The sequence below is a fragment of the Polypterus senegalus genome, chromosome 1, assembly GCF_016835505.1.
Source record: "Polypterus senegalus isolate Bchr_013 chromosome 1, ASM1683550v1, whole genome shotgun sequence".
Taxonomy (NCBI): domain Eukaryota; kingdom Metazoa; phylum Chordata; class Cladistia; order Polypteriformes; family Polypteridae; genus Polypterus; species Polypterus senegalus.
Window position 1 is genome coordinate 321,876,013 of NC_053154.1, and position 16,748 is coordinate 321,892,760.

A 16,748-nucleotide genomic window follows, 5' to 3' on the forward strand; every position below is an offset into this window, starting at 1 on the left:
GTATTGTATTGTAAAACTGTGGGCAAGCTGTCCAGAGTGATCTTTAGAGGGAACACTGTAAGCATTTAGTAGGTGTGAAGGATGGCCGGTCGTTCATCCCGGCCAATACCCCCACGCCACCAGGTGGAGCCCTCCCTGCAGCATGGAGGTACCCCGAACGCCAGCAGGGAATTATGGACGTTGGAGTTTTCCTTTACAGCCCTGCTGCATACCATGGGGGCCAATAGAAGGTGTTGCAGGGAGGAACAGTGACTATTTTCCCTACGCCCCAGAAGCACACATGGACAAGGGGAATGACGTGCTTCCGGGGTAAAGAAGAAGGTTTTTTTATCTGACCCGGAAGTGTTCCTAGTCACGTGGACAGAGAGGGCAAAACACTTCCGGGGCAAGGACTATAAAAGACTGAAGGAGACACCAGTGCGTTGAGCTGAGCTGGGTGGAAGGGTGGCAACGAGTCTGGGAGTGTGGAGGATTGTTCATTGTGATTATTAGTGTATTTATGAGTATTGTGGAGGAGAGGGTGCTTTGTGCACGGTGGCATAAAAACAAAGTCAACATTTGGACTTTTACGTGGTGTCTGGAGTCTTGGACAAGGGTTCAAGGGAGCGATAGCGCCCTCTATCTGTCACATAGGGTAAAGGGAATGGTGTCAGTGGGATTCCGTTTAGGTAGATTATTTTCACGGAACAAAGACTGAGATCTAGAGGTAGAGACTGGTGGGCAAAAGGCAAGGTAAATAGATGTCATGGACCAGAAGATGCCAGAATCCTGCAAGGTAACAAGCAGATGTTTTGGGAGCCTGAGCTGCAGTACCAGGATGTGCCTCTATTAAGAGGGCTCATGGTCTACTAAAGGCGGCACAAGCAGGACAGCAGCCTGAGTGGGGTCACAGGAGGGCTCTGACCTTTCAGCATGCCTGATGTCCAGTGTCTGCTTGATCCTAACACTGTGCAGTGTGTCCTTTTCATTTAACAACTTGAATGGGTCGGTCCACACCTCTGGATCATTTTGTGGTCCCCTTGAAATGAAATTGTTCTAATGAGTAAAATATACTTGGAGCAACCTTGGGATGGTGTTCACTAAGAAAAGGCACTATATAAAACAAAGGCTATCCCTTTATAAATGAGGTGCTCAACTGTTGATGTGTCCTACCTGCTGGTCATTGAGGTCATTCTTTGTCAACTAGGTTATGTTTAAGGCCTGACGGGTGTCCACAAGGACTGTGGAATTGTACTTGTTCTGTTTCATAGTGTCAAAGTGCATTTAAGACTGAAGACAGGAAGCACTTCTTCACTCAAAGAATTGTGGCACTCTAGACCTAAATACCCAGATATGAAGTTGAAGCAAAACCCTTGAATTCCTTTAAGAAGTATCTGGATGTGATATTGGGACAGCTTAGCTACGAGATTGATGGACTGAATGGTCTCCTCTTATTTGTGTGTCAAATCTCTTATGATCTTATGTCACTGAAGAGAGCTTATGATTGTTGTGATTCACAGCACAAAGTGATACAACAGGGCAAACAGGCAGCAAAATAAACAAAAACCTGACCACAACCACTAATAAACCTCAGAAATAGGCCTCACCACAGGCACCCTGGCCCTAATCTTAAAAAGCAAGCTTTTAGTATTACATAGGCCCAAAATGGCCTTTCAGGTTCAAAAACACTTTCAACATTCAAAAATGCCCTTCAAGGAAGAGAATAATCGGAAACCTCTGGTTTAAAAGGTAGAACAATTTTCGTAAAATTAAAAAATTGTATTAAACAGATAAAAGAATAACAAAAACGCCTTAGCAAGGGAAAAACAAGGAAAAAAATGAACAGAAAGGGTTTTCATCAAGGCTAAGAATCTGCAATCTCATAATCAGATACCAAAGACAAAGAAAAAAAAAGAAAATAAATCCACAATACCATATAGTATTTACAAATAAAAATCCTTCAGAGATCACTCAGAGCGACTGTCTCCTCAACTTGAATTTAAGGCTGGAGGGCGTTACCTCAGCTGTGACATCATGCTGACTCCTCCTCTTAGGGTTCCACCAACAAAACATAAGGAATATAGATAAGAGACACAATTACATACAATAATATATATGGTAAATACTAAATCATATCTTTCTATTATAAAAGGAAATCTTGAGACGAGACATTCTCGGAGATAATTTCAAGTCCCATGAGACTAGACTTTTTGCAAAGAGATTTTGAAAACATTTACAACCACACACACGGTACAATAATTTCTCATTTGTGTGAATGCTATTGTCAGACACAGTTCATGTGCTCTCAGCTCTTATAAATTTTTACGTTTTCTACATTTAAATTTGTTTATGAAAAAGTACTCAGTTTCATCCTTTAAAGAAGCTTTTCTGGACAGTATTTTTAAACATACAATCTATCCGTTTCCTTCGATGTGGTCATTTTATGGACAATAATTTTATACATTCAAGATGACACATTAAAGACTAAGTGAAGAAGAAATGGCAGCACGTTGAAAAGAGGCCCAAAACCGCTGGAGAGAAAAGAATTAAAAAAGAACAATAATAATCTAAGTGCAAATTCGTAAAATAAGGAAAGTAATAATCAGCCCGGAACAAGTGAAATTGAAAACCTAGCAGGTCCAAGCGGGGATGGAAATAAAACACAAAGAGTAGAAGACAAAGTAGAACGTTGTAAAGAGGTTAAAAAACATTGGCACGATACACATGCAGAACAGGTTAGAGATTATGAAAGTACTAAAATTTAAAAGTCTCATAAAACTGATAGTAAAGATCGCATTAGCACTAAGAAACAGAAATTATTACTCGGTGAAATAATGGAAAAGCGGAAAGAGATCGAATATATGAACATAGGTGATATGACAGAAGTATGTAGATATACAGTAGTTTGGCTTTAAACTTTAAGTCAGAAACTTGTAGAACATCTAATTTGTGTTGCCATCAGGGAAAAGTAGTGTTTCTTCCCAATGAAGTGGCGTATCCATGAGAAATAAAAGATTTGTTGTTTGGTAAAAGTGAAATCCACATACTGTACGTGAGCGGCACAGATTTGAAGTGGCTGGGTGCGTACCGCAGGCCGGGGGGTTGGTGAGCGAAGCGAGCAAAGGGTGAAGCCCACTAGTTTTACTAAAATAGAAGCAACAAAATATGCTAATGGAAATAACAATAAAAGGGACAACATATAAAACCAAGGAAAACGAACCCTGGCTGATGCCTAACAATGATTGAGAGAAGAACCTGAAAGGAAGCAGGCAGAGGATACCTTCCCCCCTCTTAGGAACCTGAAGGCTGCCATCCCAAAGAGCCCCTCCAAAAGTGGCAGGAAGATTCTCCTTCAGAGCTTCACACAGATGTCAATGAGGTGACACCAAGGTGGGATGGTGGCAAAGCCTTGGGTATCTGCAATGTCCTTGCAGATACACTCAAGACCAAAGTGAAAAAGGATCATGGAGCTCAGCTGGAATTCCCAGTTACCTGAAGGCAACAATCATGCTGATCTGCGAGCCATGGCACTCTGGAGTCCTGGAAAGAACCTTGTGAGGGATATACGAACAATCGTAGGAGATCCACTGTAGAGACTTAAGTGCTGATGGTGTACCCTGAACTGAACACTGCTTTAGTTCAGTAAACACAGATCCGCAGTGGTGGCTTTCTCTCCCTGATACAAAGATACGTACATCAGTAAAGTAAGATAAGTTGCATTCTGGTCACCACACCAACGGTTGGGATTCTTCAGCCAAATTGCAATGAGAAATGTGCTGATAATGCACTGAGAAAGAGGATATCTTGATGGATCTGGACTTGGTTGATGACATAGAACTTCTATTTTGTATGTCCTGTGCTGATTATTATGTTATTAGGTCTGGAAAGTTCCAGAATACCACAGATATCTCTGTTGGAGAGCCAGATCAGATGTCAAGGAACAGGTGATTGAGATGTCTAGATCCCTCAAATAGCAACATTAATTGAAACGTCAGACTCTCCGTCCAACCAATTCTCCAGTTATCGTAGTCTGGAAAGATTCAGAATATCTTGGATATCTCTGCAGGAGAGATGAATAATAGCTGACAGCCTTGATTTCCTAGATTGGTCACTGGCTGACTAGTGCCAAAGAGATGGAGATGATTGTGGTGCCCTGATCCCAGCATGAAAACAGGATCCATCAGTTCAAAAGATACACCGAAAGACCCAGAATACCTTGGACACCTCTCTTGAAGTTATGGACATATGTAACAGACTTGCTTTCCTAGACTGGTCTTGTGAGACTAGTGCCAAGGAACTGGAGATCACTGAGATAGCCAGATCCCATAAAAACACAATTCACTGGTACGACAGTAACTTCATCCAACCAATTCCCTGGTCGTCATGATCTGGAATGATGCAGGTTACATTGAACACCTCTGCAGGGGAGATGAACATAGGTGATGGCCTTGGTTTCCTCAATTGGTCCCCAAATGAGCAGTGCCAAGGAGCTGAAGATGATTGAGATACCCACAAAATCAGTATTCATCATTACACCAGATACGCCATTCCACCAGTCCTTTGGTCATCATGGTCTGGAAAGATTCAGATTACATTGGACACCCCTACAGGAGAGATGGATGTAGGTAATGGACTTGCTTTCTTTGACTGGTCTTGAGAGATTAGTGCCAAGAAACTGGAGATCACTGAGATGGCCAGATCCCATAAAAACACAATTCACTGGTACAACAGAAACTCCATCCAAACAATTCCCTGGTCATCATGATCTGTAAGATCCAGGTTACATTGGACACCTCTGAAGGGGAGATGGATGCAGGTGATTGCTGTGGTTTCCTCGAATGGTCACGAACGGAGTATTGACAAGGAGCTGAAGATAATTGAGATGCCCACAAAACCAGTATTCATCATTACAGCAGATACTCCATCCCACCAATTCTCTGGTCATCATGGAGATTCCATGGGATACCTCATGGACAGATGGACATTTGTGGTTGCTTTAGTTTTCTTAAATTGGACACCATGTAACCAGGGTGAAGGGCGTGTTTCAGAGTTCACTGGTAGACCCTCAGTCCAACCCATTCTCCAGTACACTGCTGAGACCCAGACTGCAAATGTCAGTCCTCGAGAACCTTGATGTTTCCAACATGTGGTGGCAAATTCTTTGAGAACCCTACATCGTACAAATGGACAGCAATTCTCCAACAATTGAGTTTTCACCCTCCACCAGAGGTTCATCTTCTTGAAGTACTGGACACCGAACAGGCCTTTGGGCCACTATGGCAGATCTATGTAGGGATGACTTGAAAAGATCTGGTGCCGTGGGACTTTGCTCTGCACTCTCCACGTCACAAAGTCCACAGACTGAGAAGGGTGACACCAACTCATTGGCATCCCTGCTGGGTCACATGCAGCCCCCATGCGAGGGATAAAGCCCAAAAGCTGCCATATTAGAGGTTGCCCACTCAGCATATTGGAGGGCTTTTTTTCAGCACACCCAACTTTACCATGCCCCCAAAGCTTCTGATCTGGAATGGGATAAAACGGAAGTCTCGGTGCGTGCATTCCTTGCTGATTCCTTGGGATTAGCGGCCTCTTCTTATGCTTCATTATGCAGCTGGAATGGCAAGGTAGCCGCTGTTTGCAGTCAAATAACAACGGTGCAATTCCTGAAAGGAACGATCTTCAAAGCATTAACGGGTCACTAGCTCGGGTACAAAGCAAAGATTTATTTTCATACTCCCACTCTTTGTTCCCAGAGTTTAAAGAAGACAGGTTGGGCTCAATGAGTTTATGCCGGTTATTAATGAAGTCACCAATTAGAGCGCTGCAGAATGGCCGCCTGCAAACAATGGCTGCATAGAAGCCAGAAAAGGAACTGGCGCTCTGATATTAAAGTTATCAAAGTCACTTGGAGGGCCGAGAAGGGGATTTTGGGGTGGGTGGGGGGTGCTGTGCGGTGCAGGTACACACAGGCGTGCACTCCTCACACTCACGCATACACGCACACCCCCGCCACAGAGCTCTGCCCTGCTGTCACATTGGAATTTAACTTCTTATGACTAATAGAACTTCACTAATTGCGTCCAGATGGAATAATATTAGTTATTTAGTGGGCACGGCGCTCCCTCAGATAGCTGGATTACCCCGTAGATCACTGGCATTTCATTCCAACTGACCTCAAATGTCAATTATATAGCTCCTTAAACAGACACAAAGAGTACAGGGATATGGAGTAGGGCAGGACAGCAAAAGCTGGAGTCAAGGAGGCAAGGATGGAGTCTCTGATGTTAAACGTGCAGGTCAGGGTTCATCCTGCGAGAGAAGAGAATGATGCCAGTCACTCACAAAATGTCACGGGACTCATTCCTGATCTGCGGTCGATGCTGCTGGACTGGATTTGCCTTTCCCTTCAGGACCATATGCTAGATAGAGAAGGTCTGATTATAGAGGGAAAAGGAAGCAGATGTGGGAGGCCCTGATTCCTTAGCGAATGTGGGTGCATGTGTTAGTGGGAGTGACTGGCACTCTGTCCAGAGTTGTGTCCCACTACCTGGATGGGATCCTCTCCTAACAGTAAACTTGACCAAGCAGGTTTGATTGTGGATTGACATGTAAGAAAGTTCAGTCGAGGTCTCCACTTGTAAAGTACATTCAGATGATGTTTATTATGGAAAGGTGGAGTATTAAAATAAAGTAAGAAGAACTGCCATCTCCAAAGATGCAGGGACATGGGGTCGATACACAGCTGGGATTTTTCATGTTCTTGCAGTGTCTGTGTGGATGTTCTCTGGATGCTTTCACATCTCATGCAAGTGCAAGTCAGGTTAATGTGCAATTCGAAGCTGAATCCACATGGATAAAAGTAAAACGGGCAGGAGGCTGAGCTTCACTCGACTGGCATCTTATCCAGGAATAGTTCCTGCTTTCTTCACTATGCCGCTTGAATAAGCTCTGCCCGTGACAATAAACTAGACAGAACAGGTCTGATAAAGGATGGACAAGGAAGAAGATGTAAGAGACCCTGATTCCCAAGCGATTGTGGGTACATGTGTTCGTGTCCCCTGGGATGGACTGGCATTCAGTCCAGAGCTGTGTCCCACTGCCCGGATGGGCTCTGCCACTAATAGTAAACTTGACCAAGCAGGTTTGATTGTGGATTGACATGTAAGAAAGTTCATTCGAGGTCTATTATATTATATGTAAAGTATATTCAGATGATGTTTATTATGGAAAGGTGGCATATTGTAATAAAGTAAGCAGAACTGCCATCTCCAAAGATGCAGGGACATGGGGTCGATACACAGCCGAGACTTTTCATGTTCTCTGTGTGCTCTCACATCTCAGAAACATGCAGGTCAGGTTGATGAATGTAAAAGTGTCAGGATGCTGAGCTTCACTTGACTGGCATCTCATCCAGGAATGGTTCCAGCTTTCTTCACTATGCCACTTGGATAAGCTCTACCTGTGGCAATAAACTAGACAATGCAGATCTGATGAAGGAGGGATAATGAAGCAGACGTAGGAGACCCTCATTCCTCAGTGAATGTGAGCATCCCCTGCGATGGACTGCCGTTCTGTCCGGTGTTGTGTCCTGCCAAGCACCCTATTCTGCTTGTATTGTCTCCACCCCAGCCATAAACTTGATGGAGTAGGTTAGATGATGGATCGACGACTAGAAAACTTCAGCAGAGTGTTCCTATTGTACAACACTTTCAGATGATGTTTATTATGGAAAGGTGGCATATTAAAATAAAGTAAGTAGAGCTGCCATCTCCATAGATGCAGGGACATGGGGTCGATACACATGCAGGACTTTTCATGATCTCAAAGTGACTGTGTGGATGTTATTATCAGGTCAGGTTAATGGTTCCTGCTTTCTTCACTATGCCGCTTAGATAAGCTCTGCCTGTGACAATAAACTAGACAGACCAGATCTGATATACTTTTATTAAAGTAAAGTAAACAGCACCTCAGTTTCATAGATCCAGCGACCAGGTTCAGTACACGTCCAGGACCTTGCATGTTCTCCCAGTGTTCTCGTGAGTTTTCTCTGGATGCTTTCACATTCCACAAACATGACGGTCAGGTGAACAGATGACTCTAAGTTGAATCCACATGAAGGAATGCAAATGGGACAGGGGACTGAGCCTGCAGAAGATGGGTGTCCCATTTGTGACAATGCGAGTTCTTCTCTGTCCATCTTCCTTTTGGGAGCTCTTGAACCCGGCACCGTTGTTAATGTCACCAGATGAGCTGATCAGTAAGGACACAACGAAGCAAGGGGATGGTGCAAAAACTGCAAAGTGCTTTTAATTAAAATAACAAAATCAACACAGTGTTCAAAATAAATAGTGCAGTGCTCCTAAAAGAATGTTACTAATTAAATAATCCATTAAAAACAGGGGTGAATCAGTGAAGGTTAAAATCCAATAAATAATTCCTTTTAAAAGCGAGGTTAACAATAGCTGGAAGCAGTCCTATAAAGAAAACCCTGGTGCCTTCATCTGCTGGCGGCTCCCCTGCTTCTCCCATCCAGGCTTTGCACCAGAGGAGTCGCTCTACCTGCTGGTCCAGAGGTTTCCCAATCCTTGGATTCCTTCTGCTCTCCCCAGACTGAGACTTGGGTTCCCCAGCGACCGGGGAGCTCACGTTGGGGCAACCACCTCCCAAGCTTCCTGACTCCTGCTGTCTTCTGCAGCGAGCCACCCTCCTTCCAGGTTCTCCTGCTCCTCACTAACACTCAGCAGGAGCGACCACATCCGACTGCCCTGAGTGCTGGCCAAACAACCCGCTAGGCCTCACATCTCAGCTGCCTTCTGTTCTCGACAGTGAGCGTGCCTTCACTTGCTACTGCACCTGCTTTCTGCTTCCCTCCGCCTTCTTCTCCTTTAACCTCCGTTCACTTTGTTTTTTTCTCCCTCCTCCACACTCGCGCTCCTACTATATATAATGGTGATGCGGCTCAGGTGTGGCGATTAGCAGCTTCAATTACGGATGCGGACGATTCCTCACCCATGCACATAAGCAAGGAAATGTCCGTCTCACGTAGTGTCTGAGAACCGCTCCAGCCACACTACCATGCCCTATTTAAAAACTGGGCTTTTTCATCTGAGCCATGGACCCTCTATACCACACCATTCCGGGTTTGTTTCCTGAATTCAACCTTATGTTGCTTGGGTGGGCTCCATCCGGATGATAAACTCAATTGAGCAGATTTGATAATTGTGGCGAATGGCTGTTGTGATACCCAGCCAGGACACCCAGGAGGACCGGAGAAAGGCCACACGGGGGAGACCTCCCTGGTGGGTTTGGAGATCACGGGAACTGAGCTTGGAAGCTCAACCCTTTAGGGGCCCATGGTCCCCAGTGTGGCAGAAGTACCAGCTGCACACCCAGAAGCACTCCGAGTGTCCCTGGTCTTCTTCTCCCCAGTACTTCCAGGTGTGGCGGAAGTGCTGAGGGCCAGGGTTCCTCAGGTATTGGGGCACCCCCTGGCAGTGACCACGGGCCCCTATAGTGGTCTGGAGGAGGTGTAAGCCCTCCTCAGGTCCGCCTCGGCGTCCCAGCTGGGCACCACCCCCAGCCACTCGCCACATAATGGATTGACATATAAAACACTGCAGTAGAGCTCTCTGCTTGTACCTTCAGATGGTGTTCATTGAAGAAAGGTGCAACTGTATATTAAAGGAAAGTAGCTAGAAAATCTGTGTCATAGATCCAGGGACAAGGTTCAATACATAGCCAGGACCTCACATGTTCTCTCAGTTTCTTGTGGAGTTCTCATGCCGGTCAGGTGAATGGGCAACTCTAAGTTGAATCTATATGAAGGCATGTAAATGGGGCACGAGGCTGAGCGGCAGTACATGGGCACCCCATCTGAGGTTGTCTCCTGCATTCTGCACTTTGCTGACAATAAACTAAACAGATGAAGGCTGGTAGAAGAAAGACGGGGCAGCAGATGCTGGAGAGAGTGAGGATGTGTGTGTGTGTGTGTGTGAAAGTCCCCTGTGATGGACTGGCATTCAAATCAGGATTGTGTCCTGCCTTACACCCCATGCTGTCTACAGTAAGTAGACACTCACCTTTATGATACACCTGACTGAGCAGGTCTGTTAATAATAATAATAATAATAATAATAATAATAATATTTTTTTACATTTATATACTGTGTTTCTCAATACTCAAAGAACTTCAGAGAGCAGAAAGCCGCTTGGTGTGTAGCATCCACCTGGAGGATGTGACAGCAGCCATTTTTGCACCAACACGCTCACCACACAAGAGCTATTAGGTGGTAAAGTGGTGAGAGAGATACTGCAGCCAGTTAGAGACAGGGGATGATTAGGGGGTCTGAAGGACCAGGTTGTGGTGGGCAATTCAGCATGGACATCAGTATACACTCTACTCTTTGTAAAGGATGCCCAGGGATCTTTTATGACCACAGAGAGTCAGGGGCTCAATTTTACGTCTCATCTGAAAGATGGCGCCATTTTAACAGTACGGTGTCCCCGTCACTGCACTGGGGCATTGGGTTCCACATTTAGACCACAGGGTAGGTGCCCCCTGCTGGCCTCACCAACACCTTTTCAAGTAGCAACCCAAGCATTTCCAAGATGGTCTCCCATCCAAGTACTGGCTGGGCCCAAACATGCTTAGTTTCAGGAGGATGACCACTTCTGATGTGAATGTGGTAAGTTTAAATAGTGTTGTGATCTCCTGCCACAATAAAGTACAAAAAAGGGAATAGACCTCTAATAGCCCACTAAATGGACCAGAACAGCCCTGATACAGATCTGGACCCCATGAACAAGTCTTACACCAGACAGCCCAACCCCAAATTCAAAAAGGCAGGCTTCAGCCTTCATAGGCCCAAAATGGAGTTAAGGCTTTTAGAAAGCGAATATCTCAAAATCTCAAAAAAAGAAGAAAAACATGAAACAAAAAAAAAAACTCCAATACAGAAACAAAAGAAAATTCTTTTAATATTTACAAATTTATTAGAAAGATTTTAAAAAGATGACAAAATTAGAATTACAGTAGTCCACTCACCAAGAATCAGTAAATCAAAATGCAGGGATCCAAATCCAGAAAATCCCTTAACAGAATCAAAACTGAAAAAGAGAGAATTTGCGTCTCTCCTTGAATACCCGGTGGTGCAGTCCAGTCCTCTGGCTGCATCGTTTGGTGGCACCGTCAAATTGGGCTCAATATACAGGAGACAGGGCAGATAACAAAAAGCCTTACATAGAAGCCTAATATAATAAAAAATAGAAAATAAATAAATAATGCTATATTACATAAACAACATGCATACAGAGCAAAAAACAACACACATCCATTACAAAATTACAAGGAGGAATCAAGCTAAAGTTATGAAAAGGGATTTATCAGAAACTAGTAAAAACCTTCAAAAAACGGATCTCGTCATTTTTCAATGGAGTCTCCACCCTTCTCAATACACTTGCGCCACCTGCCTGGCATTGCCAGCAGAATAAAAGGTTTTGTCTTGTCCTCGCCAACCACTCATGCACCCGAGTTATTGTCGAACACTCCATGCCAAGGGGTACTACGGTCACAAGTGCGAGTTACTGTGACTTGCTGGAGACCAATGTGAAGCCTGCTATTCAATCCAAGCGGTGGGGACTGCTGTCTCGAGGGGTCCTTTTGCTGCAAGTCAGTGACACACACACTGCTAAGAACACCAAGGCCCGTCTGGAGAAACTGAAGTCTGACGTATTGCCATATCCTCCTTATTCGCCAGATTTGGCACCGTAGGATTTTCACCTTTTTTGGGTCGCTAAAAAAACATCTGGGTGGTCATCGATTCAAGACAGATGGCAACGTGAAGAAAGCGGTGCACGAGTGGCTGAGAGGACAAGACAAAACTGTTTATTCTGTTGGCACTGCCAGGCAGGTGGTGCAAGTGCATTGAGAAGGGTGGAGACGACATTGAGAAATGACAGCATCAGTTTTGTTAAGGTTTGTTCCATTTTCTGAAAAATCCCATTTTCTAACTTTAGCTTGACTCTCCCTCATATATAACTATACACATAATTATATATAACTGTAAATAAAACAGCAAACTTAAGCTCAGGAAAAAACAAATACTGTAGGTAGTAAGATGTGCCTTAATACGTCCTCTGATTAGCAACAGATATGGCAGCTATAGACAATATGGCTGTGGCCTTGCAGAGATAACCACAAAATGGTGGCCACCATCCTAAAATACAGAACACAAAATTGCACTATGGGGACATCACTGTAATCGCAATCACTTACTTAGAGAATGAGGAAAATGTGTACAAGAGGTTAGAAAAATGAAGCAAAATCCCTAAATGAAGGTTTGTCACACGTCCAATGGTGCAGACATATTGGGAATTATGGTGGGATTGTTTCAAATTAAGTTCTTATAATTGGAGTGGGGTGGGTGTAGGGTCATCACACAGTTGCCATCAATAAAATGAAGAGAGGTGACCAAGAACAAAAAAAGTAGGTTAGGTTGTGAAGCAAGGGTCTTAGAGAAAACATTAGGAATGGGAGCGTGTTACACATACAAATAGCAGGAGCAGCTGCCTGGCTCTGAAAGGGGAAGTATGGGGAAGGGTAATCCTGTTACGCCATTCTTCACTAAACCACTTTTGTTTCTCTCAAACTTGAGGACAATTTTGGGGAAAATCAATGATGCTACTTCTGGTCCCACAACACCGGCTTCATAAAGGAAGATGTGACCAGAAGTTGTGGTCCCCCAAACAAAGTAGGGGAAAGGCTCCCCGAATAGCAGCAAGCTATGTGACACCTGGAAGTACTTCTGGTGTCCTAAAACTGTGGCCTTTGAAGCATTTCCAGATGAGGTTGAAGCCCGACAAAGTAGGGCTCTCTAGTTCCCTTAGGGCCAACCCCAGCAGCACCTATGGAACCCAACAGGCCTAAGCAAACGAACTACATTTCCCAATGTGCCCTGTGGGAATCAGCAATGGTGACGTAATCCAGGGTGGCTGCCATCTAGCACCTCAGGGAAGGTAATGCCCAAGGCAAGCTGCCTTCCTCTGTCCTCCCATGCCAGGGATGTCCCGGGTGGGTAAGGACCTCAGTTCAGTTCCAGCCAGGATGCTAATCTTTGCATGGTGTTCCACACAAAGTCCGTTATCAATACCATCACTGCTCTTGATAATGATGCTGCCATTAAAAAGCAAGCAATTATATTATGAATCTCCAACAGACTGTTGGTTCCACATCTCTCTTTCCTTTAAGTGCCTGTGTGGGGCTGAATTTTGTTTGCCAATTAAGCGTAGCGTTGGCTAATGCTGCAAACTCATCTTTTGATTGTCTTCCACATGAGTTATAAAATGTTTGATAGAAAAGTAGGAAGAAAAATCAAAGTCTGTACACACTGAGGAAGAAGAAACTGTTGGCGAATTAAGGGGGAACAAGTCATTAGCATTCCATATATACAAGGTGTTACAGATAGGGGACAGTATCGCTCCCTTGAACCCCTGTCCAAGACTCCAGACACCAGATAAAAGTCCAAAAGTGGATTTTATTTATATGCAACAGTGCACAAAGCATCCTCCTCTTCACTATACTCATTCAACAATACACATTAATCACTAATAAACAATTCCTCCACTCCCAGACGTGTTGCCACCCTTCCACCCAGCTCAGCTCGACGCTCTGGTGTCTTTCTTAGTCTTTTATATCCCCTGACCCAGAAGTGTTCCCACAGTCCTTCAGTTCATGATTCCTTATTACTTCCGTATCAGATAAAAAGTCCTTCTTCACCCCGGAAGCACGTCACTTCCGCAGTCGCTTTGTCTATGACGTACTTCTGGGTTATAGGGCACATGTGACTCTCTGGGCCTCCCTGCAGCGTCCTCTGTTGACCCCTGGGGTATCCAGCAGGTTTGTAAAGGAAAACTCCATAGTTCATGATTCCCTGCTGGCATCCGGGGCACCTCCATGCTGCAGGGAGAGCTCCATCTGGCGGCCTGGGGGTATTGGCCGTGATGACAAGCCAGCCATAGACCACAGAGGTGAGGCACAAAAATAGCCGGATTGGTAAAAAATAATATTATTGATGAATTACAGCATTCTACACATTGTCAGCATCTATATTCTCCCCCTTCCGATCTCTACACCGCTCCATTCGTATCTTCCATTGATTAAAACAGTCCTGGAAGTCAACAGGCTTTGTCTTCACTTCATTCATTGAAGAAAAATGTGTTCCCTTCAGGTCACTTTTGATTTTCGGGAACAAGTAAACACAGGGAGCTATGTCGGGCGAATAGGGAGGATGATCGAGGACAGGAATGTTTTTGTCAGTCAAAAATTGTTTTACGGAAAAAAAAAATTCACGAGAAATTTTTTTACCCGACATTATCGCGGCAACTCGTGTAGCGATTGTTGTGCAAATACTGACTGGGCTATTCACAATATATACCTAGCCGATTGGCAGTTTGAGAGAGCGTGTAGGAGGGGTTATAGTTCTATGATTCATGTCCGGCCGACCTCCAGATGGTTTAACATGAAAACCCCAAGCCCAGTCGGGTTATTTTTGTGTCTCACCTTGTACAATGGCCACAGTCACTAGTAAAAGTAGATGTCAGGAAACAGATACGTAATTATGGTTGCCAAGCAATGACAATGGAAGGTCCAGTTAAGGATGTGCTTGGACACAGAACACAATGTCGAGATTTGGTGGGGACTCTACCCCCATTCCCAGCTTCTAACTTAATAGGGAAATGATCTTTAGGTAGTTTCACTTATTTTCAACTATGATTTTTTTACTTTAAGTTTTGATTCGGCAAATCTGCCGTGTTGTTCTTCCTAGTTTTTATCCTCCCATTCCACTTGACTATTGCTTTTCAGTCTATGCCTTCATTTCCTAGTTTTGCTATTCTTTCTTGAGATGAGCGTTGCAATCTTCATATCACAATGTGGAGTATCCAAAGTTAAAAAGTCATTGTGATCTATGAAAACTCATTGCTTGTGAAACCTGGCATTGGCGATATTTTCCAGAAGAGCTAATGCTGCCATTGCCAGTTATGCCAAGCCACACACAGTACACCATTTTATAGTCAAATGCACTCATTTGATGCTATTTCCAACATCGAAGACAGCTGTATTGAGAGAACATGTCAATTACCTACAATATAATTCATTCAAGAACATCAGAATGTGACTCACATGTACAATTAAATTTTCTGTCCATTTCATTGTCTTTCTGCCTAGAATCACTAAAATTCCACCACTATAGGACTTATGGATTGTTGAAACTTGCCAAATTTCACACAGATTCGTGTTTTATAAATCCCATAAGAAATGGCTTACACGGGTTTCAGAGCTTAAACACATTCTATATATGAGGGCCCAGGACTATAAGGATCTGAATTCAGGTCCTAAATATACTGACTCACATGGGACAGTAGAAAGGAAATGAAAAATGACCAGGAGAATCGTAAGTCAAAAGAATGGCTCAAAACCGTCAGTCAAGGACATGTTTCGTCAAAGCTAAATTCTGAGTCGAAAATAATAACGGGGACTCAAAAAACCAAAAAGACTTAAAAACGATCTTTTAACACTGCAAAAAACAAAGTTCATCCATCAAGCTCAGATACCCTGGTGTGACCTTTATGTTGTCGCCAGGTTGATGTCATAAATTAGAACACCCTAGGGAATTCTTGGTAAGACCTACATTGGAGACATCAGAAACTGAATTTTAATACAGTGGCGCCTTAATCGGAAACAAAAATCTACATATATAATTCACTAAGGCAAGACACCCATGGAACGCACGCCGGAAGGGGCGTGGATTCGCTAAGCTGCCGACAAGTAAGACGCCCATGCCGCACGCAGGAAGGAGCCACGCCCACCAACTCTAAGACCATTGGATACGACGACAACTCGCAGAACCACGGCCACCAACTCGGAAGCGACAACACAGGAAAAACGGCGTCATTTATGTTCGTCTGTTGTAGAGTCCACATGCAGCTCTGAGCCACGTTGACTGTTTATAGAGGCATGTTTTTCGCCGAAGTGAATCGCTATATGATGCAACAGTACCATCTAAGAAGATTCATATTTGACGCGGATGTGAATCGCTGTATGCAGCGTGTAAAACAATTTGTCGCGAATGTGAATCGCTGTATGCAACGTGTAAAACGCTGTATTGTATGTTGCCTTCTCCAGAGTTACATCTTTTCCTTCACCTACAGTCGTATACACAATGAAGTAAGCAGTCTTTAAAAAACAAGTTTTCGGTTATGACGTACGACCACGTGCACCATAGCAAACTGTTTTACACGCTACATACAGCAATTCGCATCCTTGACAAACATGCATCTTCTTAGATGCTCCTGCACTTTGTACACAACCCCCCTCTCACCTCGCTACTACCGTGATCGGGTGTCTTGGTTGATTATATATAGAAAGGCAGCCAAAACCGCACAGAGCAATGAAAAGTCTACGTGAGTCACAGGTGCATCTGGACTGTACAAAGACGACAGCGACTCGAGTGACGAGTTGGAGGTGGGCACATGAGCAGGCAGTGCATACTGAACGAGAAATCAGCAGACTAGCATGACGGAGGCAGCGGAGTGGACGTCCGTCTCCTCTCCTCCCGTTCCACCCTCCGCGCCTGAGCACCGCACGGACGATTGTGTGTTGGTTCGTTCCGTGCAATGTTACAATGTTGCTTTTCTTGCAGATTTATTACATTACCGATTTTTCAAATGTTACTTTTCTCCCTGTGCTTAAAAGTCATTAAAAAACCGGC